This window comes from Marmota monax, unplaced genomic scaffold (genome assembly GCF_021218885.2).
Source record: "Marmota monax isolate L192 unplaced genomic scaffold, Marmota_monax_Labrador192_F-V1.1 WCK01_AAM20220418_F8-fsc00147, whole genome shotgun sequence".
Taxonomy (NCBI): domain Eukaryota; kingdom Metazoa; phylum Chordata; class Mammalia; order Rodentia; family Sciuridae; genus Marmota; species Marmota monax.
In genome coordinates this window covers 2,298,258-2,317,957 of record NW_026693552.1, presented here as the reverse complement: position 1 = coordinate 2,317,957, position 19,700 = coordinate 2,298,258, and the positions used below count along the sequence as shown (strand labels likewise).

The 19,700-nt window shown below is 33.0% G+C and overlaps 1 protein-coding gene across 1 annotated transcript in view; it reads right to left on the bottom strand.

Moving 5' to 3' along the window:
- The window catches only part of Cnbd1 (cyclic nucleotide binding domain containing 1), a 403,883-nt gene that overhangs the window by 19,289 nt on the left and 364,894 nt on the right, over positions 1-19,700 (bottom strand). The window lies entirely within an intron of this gene.

Genomic DNA, 19,700 nt, shown 5'->3' with positions numbered 1-19,700 from the left:
AGATCAATGTCACATTATTTAACTCTACTGCAAAAGGAATTCAATTTTAATAATGACATATTTTGAAGGTTTTGAATAACATGGAAATTGCTAGCCATTACCAATGTCCTTTGCAACATATTACCCACTGGTAGAACCATCAGGTGTGCTTCCCGTAACCATCTCTCCAGACCACACAACATCTTGCCTTTTACAATTGATACAATGAAATAGGCTTTGTGATTATTCTATGACTATCCCACTTTTGTTCTCTATTTCAAATAAACTATAACTTGAGAAGTATTGAATCCAGACTGGAGCAAAGGAAGATGGAGAAGGAATGATCATGATAGGGAAATCTGGATACTGAGAGGAAGTGTGAAAATGTAGTATAGCTGTGCATCCATGAAGAAAATGAAAAGCATCTGATGAACCACCGGAGAGTGTCTGTCACAACATTGTTTTTAGGTCTTTGTAAAGTACTAGGATATTTTAAGGTTGGTCTTATTCAAGAAATTTAGGTAAAAAAAAGTTTTTATATAAATTCCATATTAAGCAATGTTTATTTAACTTATATGTAAACTGTCATAAAGAAAAATTGATTTGCTTATTTTTAAAAAAAAAATCTCTGAGATGGAAATGGGATTAATTAGTACCTGTAAACTAGAAAGACAGGGGAAGGGGATATGTTAATCTTTCCCATGTAAATTTGTCATACTTACTTATTATTAAAGAAATGTCAAGTGTACATTTCCACTTAGTACCATGTCCCGGGAAAAGCTTTCTCAAGTTTATTAGTGCTTATTTATTTCTTAATATCCATTGTTTATAAAAACCAAGCTGGAGAGGATGTACAATTTTCAGGATGGGTAAATATCAAGTTAGGTACCTCTAATGGCTACCAGAATATAAGGGGTGACCATCTCCACACACAAACTGCAATGAAATGAGATAAAAAATATTAACATATGATCAAATCCATAATAATGTTAGAAAAGAGAGGAAAATAGACTAGTTAAGTAGTATATGTATGCTATAATTAATATAGTATAAGTTAGGAGTCATGTGGCACGTGGACTCTGATAAACTGATAAAGACAATCACAATCTCATGTAAATGTTAGATATAAAAAATAATTAATTTCCTGAAGAAAAAATATTTGCATGGGAGACTGTCCAGCTAATTAGTATAAAATTTCCCCTTGGTATCCATGGACATTGGTTCCATGAGTCTCTTGGATACTAAAATGTTCAAGTTCCTTATGTAAATGACATAGTGTTCATATATTACACATGTACATGCTAATGTGTACTTTAAATCATCTCTAGGTGACTTAAAATATCAGAAGAATTCAACCATTGTGTAAATAGTTGTCATACTCTATTGTTTGGGACTCATAAGAATGAAGAAAAAAAGTCTAAATGTGCTCATTGCCGATACAATTATTTTCTGAATAATTTCAATCTACTCTTGGTAACTGCTGATATGGAAAGCCTACTATGTGGAAATTTTAAATCTTTCTTTGCTCTCAGAGTGCTGACTTCAGCAATGTTTTAGAAGAAAATAGATAATTCTACAACTAGAATGGCAAATTATGAGCTTTAATTTAGAAGTAGGTTTTTGTATCATAGAAACAGGAAAGCATGTCAGAACTCAGCATCACCCTGCAGTTAGCACTCTGCTCACATGTCCCCCAAGAAAAACACAAGCCAGGCCACACCCTATTCTTAAACTCAGCAACTGACTCATGAAGTCGGCTACCTCCCCTGACCAACAGAGCTAAGGTTCCTGTTAGCAGAATCTGCTTTCCTGGTTTTGTATGGAATTCAGAAGTGAGTTGAAGATCAGTACTCCAGCTACCTATCTAGAGTCTCATCTACAAATACAGACATAAATTCAAGAACCAGAAAGATATGTGTGTCACAACATATGTATTTGATGATACATCATTCTTAGAAATTAAAACTAAGAAGTTTTTTTTTTTTTTTAAAGTCAGTGCACTGAGTAACTAGTAACATGGATATTATAGATTATTTTCACTGGTAAGCTATAAGATTGAGCCAAGGTTTTATCTCAACATATTGAAAAGGAAAAAGAAAGCAGAAAGAAAAGAATAAGAAAGTTAGAAACATGAGAACTAATTTAAGGATTTTCAAGATTAACTTTACACATGCAAGAAGGAGGTCACAGAGAGATGAAATTCCTTTTAACATGAAGACTTTTTTATTCACGTGCCACAACAATCTTTCTAAATTAATCTCCTTCCACTTTCATCTGTACTAATTTCACTCCAGTTATATCTGCTGCCTTTCTAGACCATGAAGTTATTTACCACATTTTCAACTCCCATAAAATTTGGATTTGTACAGGGCCATTGCCTCTTTCTGGAACACTCTTCGTTGAAATACATATTTGGTTCATTCCCTCAATTCCTTCAGGTCTTTTCTTAATGTCAGTGTTTCTATAGGACTTCCCTGTCTATGCTTTACAGATATACCCCCCCAATCCAGGCATTCTATTTTTCTCTGTCTCTGCTGTATTTATCCTCACCATCATTTTTCTGTTATCAATCCCCTTTGTCTGACTGCATGCACTGACTCTGTGGCCCCCATACTCAGAGCACTAACTGGAACTCAGCAGGCATTTAATAAATGTTTGAAAATGAAGAAATATACAATGGGCATCAAAGAAATGTTCCTAAGCTTTGGAAAGAGTTATATGATAAGGAAAAAAAAAAGTCAAACTTTCATCTGAAAATGACCTACATTTAGAAAGATTCTTGTAAAACTAACTGCCTCAATAATAAAAGAGAAAAACAGAAACTTAAGAGAAAAATAAAACACAGGGGAAAAAAGCAAGGATTAGTTTAGACCATTCGTATGCCACAGTGAGATTGAAATAATAAATGATGTTGAAAATGTGATTATTTGCCCAAATAAACTATCATTCAAATATGAGTTGGAAATAAAATGTTTTGGCACATGAAAAATTTTTAAAGTGAATACATTTTTTTAAAAAAAGTCAAGTGACTAAAATGCATGTTGAAGACCTGAGAAACATCAAGCAAAGTAAGACTTTTAGGGTAAAAAAAAATTATCAATTATTAGAAATATAGACTTTGAAATATTTAAATAAAAACTATTGGTAAGAAAACAGAGGCATCCTCCAGATGACTTAACAAACAACACCAGGTGAAATGGAATTTAAGATAGGACATCAGCATATTTTATTCACATCACATCTGCTTTTAATTTTCAAATTCATTTTGAACTGGAAAATGGAAATAAGTATCTGGATCATCAAGTAACGTGTTTATTGTGATTTCTGTATGCGCATATTTCCAGTGGAAATGTTCTCTTCTATTTTGTATTGGGAAGAAGAAATATTAGGGAACAAGGAGGACTTTAGTTTATTTCATTTATCTTCTATATATTTCATCCTTGAAACATGTGAGTCATGATTTTAGAAAAAGTAACTGTATCTTTAAACAAGTATATTAAAGATGATGTCTAAAGAAAGGTTTTTTCCAGCCCCAAATTATTTCAAAACTCCAATATAATAAAATATTTTCTAAATAGTTGTTGAATCATATTCAGTGTGACATAATTCTTTATTGAAATAATAATGTAAATGCATCCTATTTTAAAAGTTTCAAAACAATAAAAAAAGATGTGAAATAAAAATAAAAACTCCTGTCTTCTGACTCCCTCCAGTCACATGCCCTATTTTAAGTAACCATTGACAGACACTGACATGTTTAGCAAGCAAGTTGTAAGTCTGATAGGAAAAATATAGGTTTTCAAAGATATGCTGTCAAATAAATTACTCATATGGATACCAAAATGACTTTTTTGAGAAATAATAATGTGATTTTCCTGTTTCAAGACAGGAAATCAAAGTAATTCAATGCTAATTCTTATAAGAACATGTATTATTGGATTATGGCCCTTCTCATATTTTTCAATACAAAACTGACATATAAATGAATTACTTGAACCAAAACAGTCACTTCACTTGATTTTTCTGTTTAGCACTTTGATAATTCTAAATAAAATGTCAATTAAAGTTTCATATAAAATGACATTCTCAGATTTATGACAACCAGTCTCCATTTATAAGAGACAACAATTGGACCAACTTGACTCTTACATTTTCTTCACGCTAACACTTGAGTAGAAGTTAGAGGTATAAAGAGGAAGGCACTGCTCCTGTACTTAAACAACCTTCACATCAGGTTATTTTAATAATAGGTAATTATGAACAACACATGAATGAGATTAAAATATATGCAAGCGACAAAAGCAATGTAGAACAGGAAAATAGAGGAGAGGTCCCAGCAGGTGCATGGCCTGGAGGGAGGGTACTCAGAGCATAGGGAATGGCTTCAGAGAGAAAATTTCATATGCACAGGATTTGAAAATAAACTCACCTACAGGATGACAAGAGAACAAAAATATGGGCAAAGTCACAGGGTTGTAAAATGAGTTGATGATTTAGGAAATCTCAAGCCACGTGTAGTTAGTCAAGCAAAGTAAAGAAGAACAAATGGCAGGACAGAGCCCTGGATAAATTGGCAGGGGCTGTAATAGGGCTTGGCTTTGTTAGTTAAGCCCAAACTTTAACCTATAAACCACAGATATGAATGAGTGGGTTCCAGAATTGATGGGGAGAGTTTAGAAGCTACATTAATCATATCTACACAGGAATTTCTAAGCCAACTATGAAATGTAATCTGTAAATGACCAGGAATCACTTATATCTATAATTCTATCTGTATCTAACCCAGTTCTCATTGGTTGTGGCTCTTTCATCAATAAAGGAGATTGTTAATTAATTGATTGATTAAACATTTATTGTGTCTTCTGTTATATGCTATTTATGAGGATAATAGAATAAATACCCAAAACCTTGCTTTCAAAGAAAATGTATATTCTGGTGGACATGGTAGCACACACTAGTAATCCCAAAAATGGGAGGCTAAGGCAGGAAGATAACAAGTTCAAAACCAGCCTCAAGATCTTTAGGAGGCCCTAAGCAACTTAATGAGACCTGTCTTGAGTTGAAAAATTTTAAAAAGGTCTGGGGATAGGACTCACTGGTTAAGTGCCCTGGGTTCAATGCCTGATACCAAAACAAAACAAAATCATATATAGATGATATATATATATATATATATATATATATATATATAGAGAGAGAGAGAGAGAGAGAGAGAGAGAGGATATATATATATAGAGAGAGAGAGAGAGAGAGAGAGGATATATATATATATATATATATATATATATATATAGAGAGAGAGAGAGAGAGAGAGAGAGAGAGAGAGAGAGAAGGGGGGCAGGTACGCAAGTTAAAATATCCCAAGAAATATCTGCATCATAGGATACAAAAGCAAATGGTGATATAGGTGACAATAGAGCTTACCATGAAGAAAAAGTGTGTGTCATAAGTAAAGAAAGAAAAATAGACATTCAAAGCAGCATAAGTAAAGACACAGATACACAAGTGAGAATACTGGCAACCACAAGGAATCCAGCATGGTAGGGCTAGAGGGATTTCAAGTGTTAAGCAAGGATAGATGCACAGTAGAATAAATGGGCCGAGGCCTCTCTGAATACCAGGTTAAGAATTTTAAATACTGTTCTGTGTAAGCAGAAGGTAGTCACTGAAAAAATAAAAAAGCAAACAAAGTGTCATGATCAGACTTGTTCTTTAGAAAAATCACTCTGGAAAGTACAGAAAATGGATCTGAAGAGGTTAAAAACATTGACTCTATGGTCAAAGAGACAAGCAAGGTTTTTAGTTTTTATTTGCAACCCTTATGAACTATGTGGATTTGGATAAGTATCTTGTTTCTTCTTGTTCCTGGTTTCCTCACCTGTAAAATACAAATAATAGCCCTCTATATGCTATAGGATTGTCATGAGTTTTAAGTAAGTAATACATGCAGAACCCTTCAATAGTTACCAGCAGGTTTTCTGATAACCAAGAATAAAAGGAGGAAACAAAGAAATTGTCAGATTTCAGAGAGACTGACATTTTACCACCACTAATTCAATTGAAGTATTATTTAATGGTATCCTAAAATAGACTGTAAAACTCAATGAAAGGACGGAATTTTCTTGTTTATATTTAAATTCCTCAGAACTTTGATAAAGTTTTCTTAAAGCAGGTACTCTAAAAAAAAAGTCTGTTAAACACTGAAGATAAAATCTTTAGACTGATTAGTTGTTGCTTTTGACATTTTTTTAAAGAGAGAGAGAGAGAGAGAGAATTCTTTAATATTTATTTTTCAGTTTTCGGTGGACACAACATCTTTATTTTATTTTATGTGTTGCTGAGGATGGAACCCAGTGCCCCGCGCATGCCAGGTGAGCACAGTACTGCTTGAGCCATATCCCCAGCCCTGCTTTTGACATTTTAATGAAAAAAGAAGGTGTTGGTTTCTTGACATTCATCTTTTCTAAACTATAATCAATCAAAACTATCCTTTCATCAGTTTATTAAATTTAAAATACATCTCATATGTGTCATTACTTGTTTTATTATGTTACTTTTGTAAGTTGATAAAATATTTTTGCTATTATAAGGATAATTAAATGAATCAACAAAATCAGCTTTGCTTTTCAATAACTAGAAATATAACTAGACTTTGTTGAAAAATGTCATTTTGGTTTTCTCATAATGTTAAGTTTCATCATTTTCCAGCTTGGTATATATTATCACCCACAAATATATATTATCATACAGGCCCTAGTATATATCTGTATATGCTAAAATATTATTAAGCTGTGTGTTCACTCTTCAAGTATAAGGTATAACCCTTTGGAAGATGTTATCTATTTGTATCTATGTCTACCAAATATATGCAACCATCTCTTTTTCCTAATATAGAGGAATTTAAGCTCTGCTTCACCTTCTACCAAACTTCAGCATTTTCAGAACCAAATAATCCCTCTCTGGAGGCTGATTAGGAAAAGAAAATAGAAGAAAAATTCTCAGAATTTTATGCACATGCTTAGCCAGGTTCATCACAGTTTTTGTTGTTTTGTGGTTACATTCTGCTATTGTTTATAGTTTCCCTCTTCTCAAAAGATGTATGTCATCATTGTTTAAAAGTAATGGTTCCAAAAAAGAGAATGGGGTTCTATTCTCTCCTTCATGCCACAGGGTTGCTGAGTGGTTTCAGCTTGGCATAAATTTGTCCTGATTTTTCTGAAGTTAATGTTGAAATGAGTAATAAAAATAATGTATCAGAATCCTGCATTAGGAAGTAAAGTTTTGGGCAGTATACTCATGATTTTGTCTACAAAATTTGAGAAGGCAGCCACATTTTATGAAATGGGCAACCTTCCATGGCCCGGCATGCACTGACTAGGCTCTACTGAGATAGTCCAGATGTGACAGATGCATGAATCCCACTGAGCAGATCTTTATCCTGGAGGAAATCCCAGAATGTTTTGAACAGAGCAAGGTGAAAGAAAGCATTTACAACTTGAAGTACAACTTCATGTACAACTTGGAGTCCAGAAGCAGTAATGAATAGCTTGCTTTTTTTATATATATTTTATATTTATATAACAACACCCATTGCAAAATGCCATAGGGCCTATGTATTATGAAAAATAAACAAAATTCTAAGAGCCAAAAGTCATTTTTAATTAACATATCAATTACAAAAAGCTCCACTGAGCAGTATGGATTCATTGGCTAAAGTGGTGCCTCTCATCATGGGTAAGATGGAGCAGAACAAGGGGAGAATTTAGCATGCTACTTAGAATAGCATACAATTTAAAACTTGTGAATTACTTATGGAATTTTCCATTTGATATTTTTATACAATAATTTATTGAAGGTAACTGAAATGATAGAAAGTAAAACTGCAGGAAAGGGGAACTATTGGGATGCTCAATTAAAATGTACAGTTTCATGTGAAGGAAAATACAGTTTTAAAATTTCTCAAATTGCCTTTAGAGTTCAGGAGAACATTGAGACAAAATGGAAAAAATATACTAAAAAGGAGAAAAATGACAGGGTCATCACTCCTACCTACTTAGATGTTAAATATATCCAGTTCAGTATTACTACAACATAGGACCACGTCTGTTTTATTACAGAATGATATTGATTTAATATATGAAAATACATCAGAATCTTATTTTGAAAAGATAAAGACAAATTCTATTATCCTTTCAATAGATGTTAACATCATTCAGCACTCATTTAATAAAAATGATTAACACTAATAATTTTCTTGATCTGACACATATGCAGTATATAAGGTGAAATACTGAAACTGTTCATCACTTATATTTCATATTTTACTAGATATGCTAGTCAATATAATGAGTCAGACAAATGAATTTTTAACTATAAAAATGGGACTAAGTAACATCTGTCATCCACAGATGAAATGATTATACTTACCAACATAAATGTTAATGTAAATTTTATTTTGTATATTTTCATTTTTATTTTATTTTATAATAAAAATCTTTTTGAAGGTATTTTATATTCATTATTTCAAGTCGTCCAAGTCAAATGTGTAATTAACACAGCATATTTCAATTTATACTAGCTACATTTTCAATGCTCAATACCACATATGGCTAGCAACTATTGCATTAGGCAGATTAATTATTAAGCTGGGTGACCCTAAAATATTTAAAGCTACATATTTTTATTGATTAGTTTTAGTGAGAAGTTATAGGATACCTATGTGTCAGGCATCATTTTCAGCCTGGGGTTTAGCAGTTATGAGAATCTCCTTAGGAGTTCGCATAATAGAAATCTTTTAATAATTATAGTGCATGGATCTTATGTCAATCCAATGGAGAATAGATAACTTTCATTTTTTTTTTTTTTTTTGGCAGGCAGTAAGCCTATTTAGGTTCAGGCTGCAAGTTCCAAAACACTTTCTAAGAGCTGTGGTTCACTGTCAGCTTGTTTTTCAAACTCTTTGAAGTATACCTAAGAGCTATGTTTGATGAGTGCCATTCAATGGCCAGCCAGGTGGTTCTGTCTGCTGGCTCAGTTTTCAAACTCTTTTTAAATGCTGATGAGTATCAGATCTATGCATGTGCAGCTTTGAGCTTGGTAGTTCTCAAGCAAATTTGTGGGATCCCTTTCAGAAGCACCTTCATTTCCTTTATCTTCTTGTTATTTTCTAGCTCCTGTGTTTCTTCCTATGCCTTTGGCCAGAAAGCTGGGCATTAGTAACTCCATTCTGCCTTGTACTTCCGAAGCTGTACTTACTTACTTATAGGGCCAAGAAACATGAATATGCAGAGGAAACATGCAAAATTTACTGCCTATTTTGTGTTACTTTGGATTCTGGTTTTCTTCCCAAATCTACCTATTGTTTACTTTTCAGATTGCTAAATAACTACTCAACGCATTCTGTCCAGGTTCAATAATTGCATTCAGTGTGAGAGCTGGCAAAGAGTGAGTTCAGTCCACTCTTGGAACTAAAACACAAAGCATACTCTTTAGTAAGTAAAAATTAGAAAAACCAACATATTCATTAATGGTAGAATGAATTGTTTATATTCTTATCATAAAATAGTACCATATTTACTCCATGAGTCTATTCATTAATGTAAAGGAACCAACAGCTTCTACATAACAGTGGCATTGATAGTTTCCATAGACATATCATTAGGGGCAAAAGCCAATGACAAGATTGTACATGTCCCATAATTCCACTTATATAAAGGCCCCAAAGTAAACTAACCTTTGATGATAAAATCAGACCACTTGTTACCTTTGGGAAGAGATCAGTAATTGGGAATAGAAATGAGAGAGGCTTTTCAGATACTGTTAGTGTTGTAGATTATGACCTTTGTAGTGATTATATGATTGATGCTGCTTCATAGAAATAAGTTGGCCCTACACGTAAGAACTGTGCACTTTTACTATCTGCATATTATGTTGATATTTAAATGTCTACAAGAAAATTACAAAGATGAACTGAACTAATAATAGCCATGCTAAATTGATATTTTGATTTTTATGAAAAAAACCTTCCAGTATAAATGTAATTGCCATTTAGATAATGTGTATCATTGTTTTTATGAAGTTAATTTAACAAATTCTACCATCCCATCTCAAACTCTCTTTTTTTAATCTTTCTCATTCTTTTTGCTCTGCCTCTCATATAAGGATAATTATACCTAAAGCATTATGCAATTCAATCCTGAATCATTCAAGTTTAGGGAAGACCTAAATATAATTAAATTATTTCTATGGAAAAGCATATGAAACAAAACTTGAATAAATGATAAAATACTTTATATTTTTGTTAACCTCTCTAAATACAAAGTGTAATCTTCAAAGGTATGAAGAAAATAGCCATAGTAATATGGAATTCTGTTCTTTAGCAGGAAATCATTGTTTTCCTTAGAATCAAAGACTAGTCCTAAAAGTAAATGTGGGACTCTTAGAAAGCCACCACATGTGCATAAGTGATAATCACTGAATTGAAGCAATGTGGTTAGCAACAGAACTTGTCACATATCAAGTTTTTAATTCATGTCTGTTGAAGAAAAAATAAATACTTCACTGGTGACTTTAATTTATTACTACATAGAATTGAGACAATGACAGTGGAAATTTTTGGATCATTAATACTTTGGGGAATGACAGTCAACACTGTAAGAAATATAGCTTTGGTAACTTCCTCTGCTATTCAGTTAAATACAGACAGAATCATTTGTACGCAATTTATTTAAGGACCCAATGGGAAAAACCAAACAACATTAATTACATAATACATATCAGGCACATATTGACTAATTCATATCCACTATCTGTACTTTATGTACTTGTGAAGAATAATATATTGCCTCCTACACATATGTATAAACAACAATTACAGTTTTGTTGTTAACAAGAGTAGGACTCTTGTTTCAAAAATGAAACTCCCATTAAAATAACAGAGAACCCCAAGTACTCTTTAATGTTTTAAAATTATTTATGCAAAGCATAGTTGTTCCAATAAGTGAGATGTCTTTAGAAAACGTGAGAACCCATTTTCACAAAAATAAATCATTACCAAGTTCTAGAATTTTTTTTTTGCCTTATTTTTTTTCTTCTGGAAAATGTGATTAGAAACAACAGCATTTCTCACAACAATGATGTACAAAAAGAAAAGAATATTAAATAGTGTAATTTTAGGAGGACATAACTGTACAAATTAAAAGCAGAGCAATTTTCATATTATAATGTAAAATTTGCTTTTTATTTTTAAATGTTATTTTCATAACTGATTTGACAGAAATATAGTTAGGCAGTCACATTTGATCCTTTGAAAATTCATCTATTTCTAGTTGTTATCTATAGTTCTCTTGTAGATCATTTCATTTTAAAGTTTAAATTTTGCTATTATATAGTAGAGATGATGAACCACAATCATAATGTTTATTACTAGAAATGTAATAGAATAAATTGACTGTATAAATGATTAAATGCTTGCCTAGTGAATCTATTCAAAACCTATCTAGGGCTAGGGATGTAGCTCAGTGGTAGAGCACTTGCCTAGCATGCATGAGGACTTAGATTCAATTCTAGAACTAAAAATAAATAGAGAGAGAGAGAGAGAGAGAGAGAGAGAGAGAGAGAGAGAGAGAAAGAAAGAAAGAAACATAAAGACATCTGTTTTTACATAAGTAAAATATCTCGATTACATTAATATTAAAATTATTCCCTCTGTCAATTCTCCTTTATCATACATTATTAATTCATTGATCAAGTAAAATAAAACAAAAAAACTGTCCCTAAGGATCTCTGGTAGTAATCTTGGCTGTTTTTATATATTGTTTCATGTTCTTTGAATTGTGAATAAGATAATATACTAGTAATCAAAAATATCACCAGTCATATCATTCTGACTATATTGATTAATGCTAGAAATAACTTAAATTAGATGGCTGACATATGCTGATAATGAAGCTGAATTCAGTTTACTTTCTTTTCCTGTTGAAAGATATATCTTAAAAGCTTTTCTTACAAAAATCCATATAACCATACAAAATAAAATAAACGAAGACTGAGTGAAAAGAATTAGGACAGAGGGAAAATGAGGATAGAAGAAGGGGGTGATGTCAAAGGGAGATGAGCACATGGAAAACATGCCTAATATTCCCTGTACATCTGCTAGAGATGGGTCATGAGTTTAGCCCATAGCTTTCTAGTAGTCAACATGAAGATGGATCAATGATTCATTTAATGGGTCACAGTATACTTGAAATGAGAAACTAGTTGTCATTCAGGAAAAGACCTATTCTTGACACTATAACCAGAAAAACATGCTTCATGTGTCTTAATAAAAAGAATATTAGGAATCACATCCACACCTATATTCCTACCCTGCCAACAGAAGAGCTCTGACATTTCTAGTAATAACATCCTCAAATTAGGCTGTGCTATCACACAGAACACAATTCAGCAAAGCCAAAGCAATTTAATTTGGATGGACACTACTATCAGATAATATGGCTTAACCCAGAAATAGACTACAGAGGCCTAAGGCACTGAATTTTCTATTTTCACTCTGCTTCTGGTGCTGTCTTAGGTGTCTGCTTGTGTTGTCCTGTGTACATGTAAGCACACAGACAAGAGGAGAACCAATATCGTTCTCGGGAAAAAAAAAAAAGAAAAAAAAAACATCATGGTTATTTTGGGTTTTTATTTTTATATATTGTACATAACACATTGGTTTTTGAAGTTTTTGTTTTTTAGAACATTTCAAAAATTTAGAGTTGAGAAGAGGTCTAGACAGAATTGTTGGGAGCCTCAACTGAGAATCAGTGACAGTTATTTCTAGGTTATCCTTCCTGACAGCTTTTATTTAATATTACTATTTTACATTTTTTTCTAGTATTATTTCTTGACCAATTATTTTTCAGAGTTGGTGGAACTAAAATAAGATTGTCATCATCTTTTGAAAATAAGTTGTAAGATAAGGAAAAGTCATAAAAATGCCTGAAGGGACAACTTAAACTTACCCAAGGATCTTAAAACTAGTTTTGCTTTTATTTCAGGATTAAAATTTATTTAAAAATACTTTTGAACTAATGCCAGGAAGGTACTCCTAACTTTGAAGACTATTTTAGTAAAATATCTCATGAGAAACTAAAAAAAAAATAAATAAATACAGATGTTGTATATCTATTTAAAATACCCTGAGCTCAAACCTGAAAATGGAAATGGGACAGAAAGTACAACTTAGGTGACCCTGATACCTATTTCATGTTGAGACTCCTATATTTGAAGAGGATCAAATAGGAAAAAATATTTTAAAATAATTCTTTTAGAGTTCATTCTACTATGAAACTGGTACACAGTTAAATGTCAATTAGAAGCTGGAGATGATACATCCACCACAAACATTTTGAGGTGAAGAAATGTTCCACCCACCAATTTCCTCCATGTTGCTCTCTCATTGTCTTTTCTGTCTGCAAATGTCAAAATGGGGTGGAGAGTGAGGGATGCCAAGAGCCCAGATTTGGGAGTGAATATGTTCTCCTAGTTGTGTGTGTTTTCTTTTTTCACCAACATTCTGCTCCTAATTACTGTCATGTATCACTCAACAGAATATTCCACATGTAATACAAAATTTTTGCCAGGCAAAAATAGGAGATTGGAACAAGCCTAAATAGACTTTTCCAGAAAGTATTTAATCATGCTCTATTTTATAACACATGTATCATTACAGAGATTTTCAGAAAGTTTCAGAAAGTGCCCTGTTCACTTACAGATGAACTTAAGGACTAGGGAAGATCCAAATAAAAAGGAACTTCTTAATTTTTCTTCTGTCAACCATTTAACACACTTCTTAAATTTCTTTAGTGAAGATTTTATATTTATATTTAAAATTAAACATAATTTTCCGATTATTGCAAATATGATTTTGTCCCAGAGTAATAAGACAATGACTTGTCACCAACTACAAAGTATCCCAACTCTGTTTTTCCATTTTAAAAATACCCAGTTTTATTCTCCCTTGCATGTTTCACTGAATATAATATCCAATGCTAAGGGTAAAACTTCTAGTTTAGTTCAATATGGACATTAATTCATTATATTTTTTAAAAAATATCATTCCTAGATCACTTCACTAAAGACTGAGAATATTCTGAGAAGAAACCAAGAAATCATGAAACCAAATAAAAATTCAATGGAAAGCAAGATCAGACCACTTGAAAGACTGAACCTCAGGCAATGAAGACAAAATATATAATTCTGAAAATAAAGTTGAACCGAACTTCCAAGAAATATAGGATAACATGAAAAGACCAAATTTAAGATTTATCAGGATAGATGAAGGCACAGAGATACTGACCAAAGAAATGCACAACCTTTTTAACAAAATAATATCAGAAAATTTTCCAAACCTAAAGAATGAAATGGAAAATCAAATGCAGGGTACCCACAGGACCCCAAATATACAAAATTACAACAGATCCACACCAAGGCACATTATTATGAAAATGCCATAACATACAGAATATAGAGAATAAAGATAGAATTTTAATGACTTCCAGAGAAAAATGGCAGATAACATTTAGAGGGAAATCAATCTAGATCTCAGCTATTTCTCAACTTAGACCCTAAAAGCTAGGAGGTCTTGAAATAACATATATCAAGCTCTGAAAGAAAGTGGATGCCAGCCAAGAATACTATACCTAGCAAAATTAAGCTTCCAATTTGAAGATGTAATAAAAACCTTAATGAGAAACAAAAGTTAAAAGAATGCACACCTAGAAATAATGCACTACAGAATATTCTCAGCAAAATATTTCATGAAGAAGAAATGAAAAATAAAATCAAAACCAGCAAAGGGAGGACCTACACTAAAAATAGTTAATCAAAGAAGAAACTAATTCAAATTAAAAACCAGGCCTTGAATCCCTGGGATGAATCCCACTTGATCATGGTGCACTATCTTTTAGATATGTTTTTGTATGAGATTTTCTAGAATTTTATTGAGAATTTTTGCATCTATGTTCATCAGGGACATTGGTCCAAAGTTTCTTTCCTTGATATGTCTTTGTCTGGTTTTCATATTAGAAGATACTAGCTTCATAGTAAGAGTTTGGAAGGGTTCCCTCCTTTTCTATTCAAGGAATAATTTGAGGAGTAAGTGGTCTTAATTCTTCTTTGAAGATCTTGTAGACCTCAGCTGAGACTCAATCTGGTCCTGATCTTTTTTCATTGGTAGGCTTTTAATGCAGTCTTCAATTTTATTGTTTGAAATGATCTGTTTGAATTGTGTAAGTCTTCCTGATTCAGTTTGGATAGGTCATATGTCTCTAGAAAAATCTTGATGTCTTCAAGATTTTCTATTTTATTGGAGTACAAATTTTCAAAATAGTCTCTGAGTATCATTTTTATTTCAATAGTGTCCATCATGAGGTTTCCCTTTTCATCACATGATTAAAAACCAGAAATAAACCAAAAGGACTGGAAATACAAATCATGTCTTAATAGTAACTTTGAACATAAATGTCCTAAACTTATCAAATTAAAAGACATAAACTTGCACATTAGATTAAAAAACAAGACCCAACAAGGTTTTCTCTCCAGGAAACTCATTTCATAGGCAAAGACATCCAGATTGAAGGAGAAAAGATGGGAAAAAAACATGTCAATCACTTGGATCTTGTAAAGAAGCAGGGTTTTCTATCTCCATATCAGACGAAGTGAACTTCAAGCAAACAGCTTCATATCTTTTAATCAAACATATTCTAAGATTTTGCCATGTGCATGAAATGAATATTCTTTCTTTTATTTCTTCTTGGTAGGAAAGCTAAATTTCAAGGAATGTATTTAGTAACTGATTTGTTAAATAAATGAAGCTTATGGATAATAATGGATGTATGATAACTAAATGAATAACTGTTATAGAACATGCAAAAATGTTTTTGATACAGAAGGATCAGACGTTACCATTGTTATTATTAACAAAACACATATTTATGGGTTATAGTGTATGATAACTCAATAATTCTATATATAATATTTAATAATCAAATTTGAGGCCTGTTCAACATACAGAAATCAATAAACAGAATTTACCACATCAATACACTTGAAGATAGGAATCATATGATTAAATCAATAGATGCAGAAAAAGCACTTAACAAAATACGGCTCCTCCTTTATGTTCAATACACTAGAAAACTGAGGGGTAGTAGGAATGTTCCTCAACAATGTAAAAACTATATATGCTGAACCTAAGACTAACATCATTCTAATTGGGGAAAAATTGAAAGCATTCCTTCTAAAAACTGAAATAAAACAAGAATGCCCTTTTTTACCACTTTTATCCAACAACATGCTTGAAACTCTAGCCAAAGAAATTAGAGACAAGAAAGAAATTAAAGGGTTACAAATTGCAAAAGATCCCTAACTATCCCTATTTGCCAATGATAGATTTCATGTTTAGAAGACCCAAAAATTTCCACCAGAAAACTTGTAGAATTCATGAATGAATGCATAAAATTAGCAGGATATAAAATTAACACCCATAAATCAATTGCATTCCTATATATCAGTGATGAATCTCCTGAAAGAGAAATTAGGAAAATTACCCCATTTACAATAGCCTTAAAAAAATACTTGTGAATCAATCTAACAAAAGAAGTGAAAGACCTCTACAATGAAAACTACAGAACACCAAAGAATGAAGTTGAAGAAGACCTTAGAAGATGGAAAGATCTCCTCTGTTTTTGGATAGGCAGAATTAATATTGATAAAATGGTTATAGTACCAAAAGCACTACACTGATTTAATGCAATTCCTATTAAAATCCCAATGATAAACTTTATAGAAATAGTAAAAGCAGTCATTAAATTTATTTGGAAAAATAAGAGACCCCAAATAAGCCCTAAGCCATTTTTAGTAAGAAAAATTATACAGAGACTTCACAATACCAGATTCTTAAGTTATACTACAGGGCTTTCGTAACAAAAAATGACATGGTATTGGCACAAAAACAGACATGTAGACCAATGGTACAGAATAGAAGACACAGGGACAAACTCACATAACAATAATTATCTCATACTAGACAAATATACATTGGAGAAATGAAAGCCTCTTCAACAAATGATGCTGGCAAAACTGAAATCCACATGTAGCAAAAGGAAAATGAACCTCTGTCTCTCACCCTACACAAAACTCAACTCAAAGTGGGTCAATGTCCAAGACATTAGACCAGAGACCCTGTGCCTAAGAGAAAAAAGTAGGCCCAAATCTATACCATGTCAGCTCAGGAACTGACATCCTTAACGAGACTCCTAAAGTGCAAGTAATAAATCAAGAATCAACAATGGAATGGTCTAAATTTAAGGTCTTTTTTCTATAACTATCTGGTTTATCAGCCATCTGTTATTGACAAGATTATTCTCTAACCACTGAACTGCATTGCTGTAATTTTGGCCAATTGGGTGACTATGCATGTAGGAATCTATGTATTCTCTGTTTTATAAAATAGTTGCAGTCATCCATCCTCACAATAATTCCACAAGGGTTCAATTTTTGAAGTTTTATCTAATAATAATAGACCATTGATAAGAGTTCATTACAGATGGACTGTAAGTTAATTATGAAAGGAAAACAATAAAATTTTTAAGTAGAAACAAAAAGCATAAGAATTAAACAGTTTGAGCAGGTGAGTGGGGAATGAGGTCCTATTCATGAAGCTGGCTGTTTGTGGCACCACACGTAAGAGTGTGGCTTTATTTAAAGATCCAATTATTATACGGGCAAAACTGAGCTATCTCTGAAACTCTTCATTTTTATAAACTCATCAGAATAATTCCATGTCTGTGGAAAAATGCTGATCAGCAGGAATAAAATGCATAAAAGTAACAAGCGTGTGCTATCAAGACATATGATCTGCTCATTTAATTTTGACTCTGCCGGAATATAATTAACAGAATAATGCTAGCTTGTGCAAAATACCAGAATAGATGCCCCTGAAGGAGGCAAAATTCAGAGCAGCTCAATAACTCACAAAGCAGAATAGTGACAAATGCAGAATTAAAAATGAACGTTCACATGATCATTAACATGCTGCTAGAATAAAGTGTGTCTCATTCTACTGTTCCTGCATTTGACACAGATGTGGCTGGCTTAGTATGCCACATCTGTTCTTGCTTCCACAGAACTGGAAGATGGAGTTTGCACTTTATTCCATTCAACATGAAAACGTTCTATTCACATCAGAATCAGTGAGCAATTGACGATTCCAAGGGAAAAACAGAATTAACTTCAAACCTGACACTGCAGCACAACTTAAAAGAGTTTAATTGAAAATATCTTTTTTTTTCTTCTAAATCTCTCTCTGGATACATTTCCAGCCTAGGATTTTATCCTTGCTCACTTTGCTGTATCAGCTGCCTTTCAAGTGTGTGCTCCGTGGATACCTCACATTCTCCTTTTTGCCTGGACTCCTGGGAAACATAATCCAGATTTCTTCTCAGGAAAGTGGCAGCTCCAGACAGTTAGCCCTTACAAGCGTTTCCTGTTCCAGCAAATCCTGGCAAATTACATTCTTACATTCTTTCTGTCTAAAAACATGTGTCTTCTTCCTCACCAAAAACAAAACGAACACAAAACAAATGTTTCAAGGAGAAGACAGCACCCAAGATTTTCTTGTGATACCCAGGGCTCACTTGACCCCTGGCTTAAACTCCTCTCCCAAGTTAAGGATTGAGAACATTCTCCTCTTGAAGTTGCACTTCTTATCCCATTGTTATGGTTTACATATGAAGTGTCCCCAAAAGCTCGTGTGTGAAACAGTATGAGAAAGTGAAATAATTGGGTTACAAATTCCTTAACATGATCAGTACAGTAATCCACTGATGAGGGTTGATTGGGTGGTATAGGCAGGTAGGGTGTGGCTGGAGGAGGTGGGTCCCTGGGGGCATGCTTTTGTGGTTTATATTTTGTCTTTTATGAACGAGTCTCTCTCTGCTTCCCCATGACCTTATTCTGAGCTGCTTTCCTCCACCACACTTCCACTATCATGTTCTGCTTCACCCCAGGCACATACCAGTGGATTTGGCTGCCTATGGACTAAGAAATCTGTAACTGAGCACCAAATAAACTTTTTCTCCTCTAAGTTGTTCTTGTCTGGTCTTTTGATCACAGCAGTGAAAAATTGTACTAAAACATCCAGCCTGATGGCTTAGCTAAAAAGAAAATATCTTCTCTCAAGTCCAGATTTAACTTCTCTGCCCAGGCAAAGTTCCACTTGTGTCAGCTGAGGTCAATAGGTGGAACTTAAGGGAACACATAATTACTACTGGAACTAACAGAGGAGCACCAAGACTTGCGAAAGTGTTTCTTATAATGTTCCTCTCTTCTATAAGGTCACATTCCAACTACCACCATGGCTTGTTTCATTTGGAAATCATGGTAAGGAAACACCTGGTCTCATTTTCATCATTTTGACTTAATCCAAAATACAGCTCAGAGCTGCACCTTCATTTACAAATCCCATACAATTTCTCAAAACATAACCCAGATGTTGCCTCTTTCGAGGGGTGTGGTACTTCTCTCTCACCACACTTTGGTCCTAAAGGAAGACTCAACATGCATTCAAATTCAACCATAAGGAAACACTTAAAGCATCAGAGACAGTCATATAGATCTGATTATGGATTTTGTTGGGAGGCAGAAGGAAGAGTTGGCATTTAGCATCACACTATAAT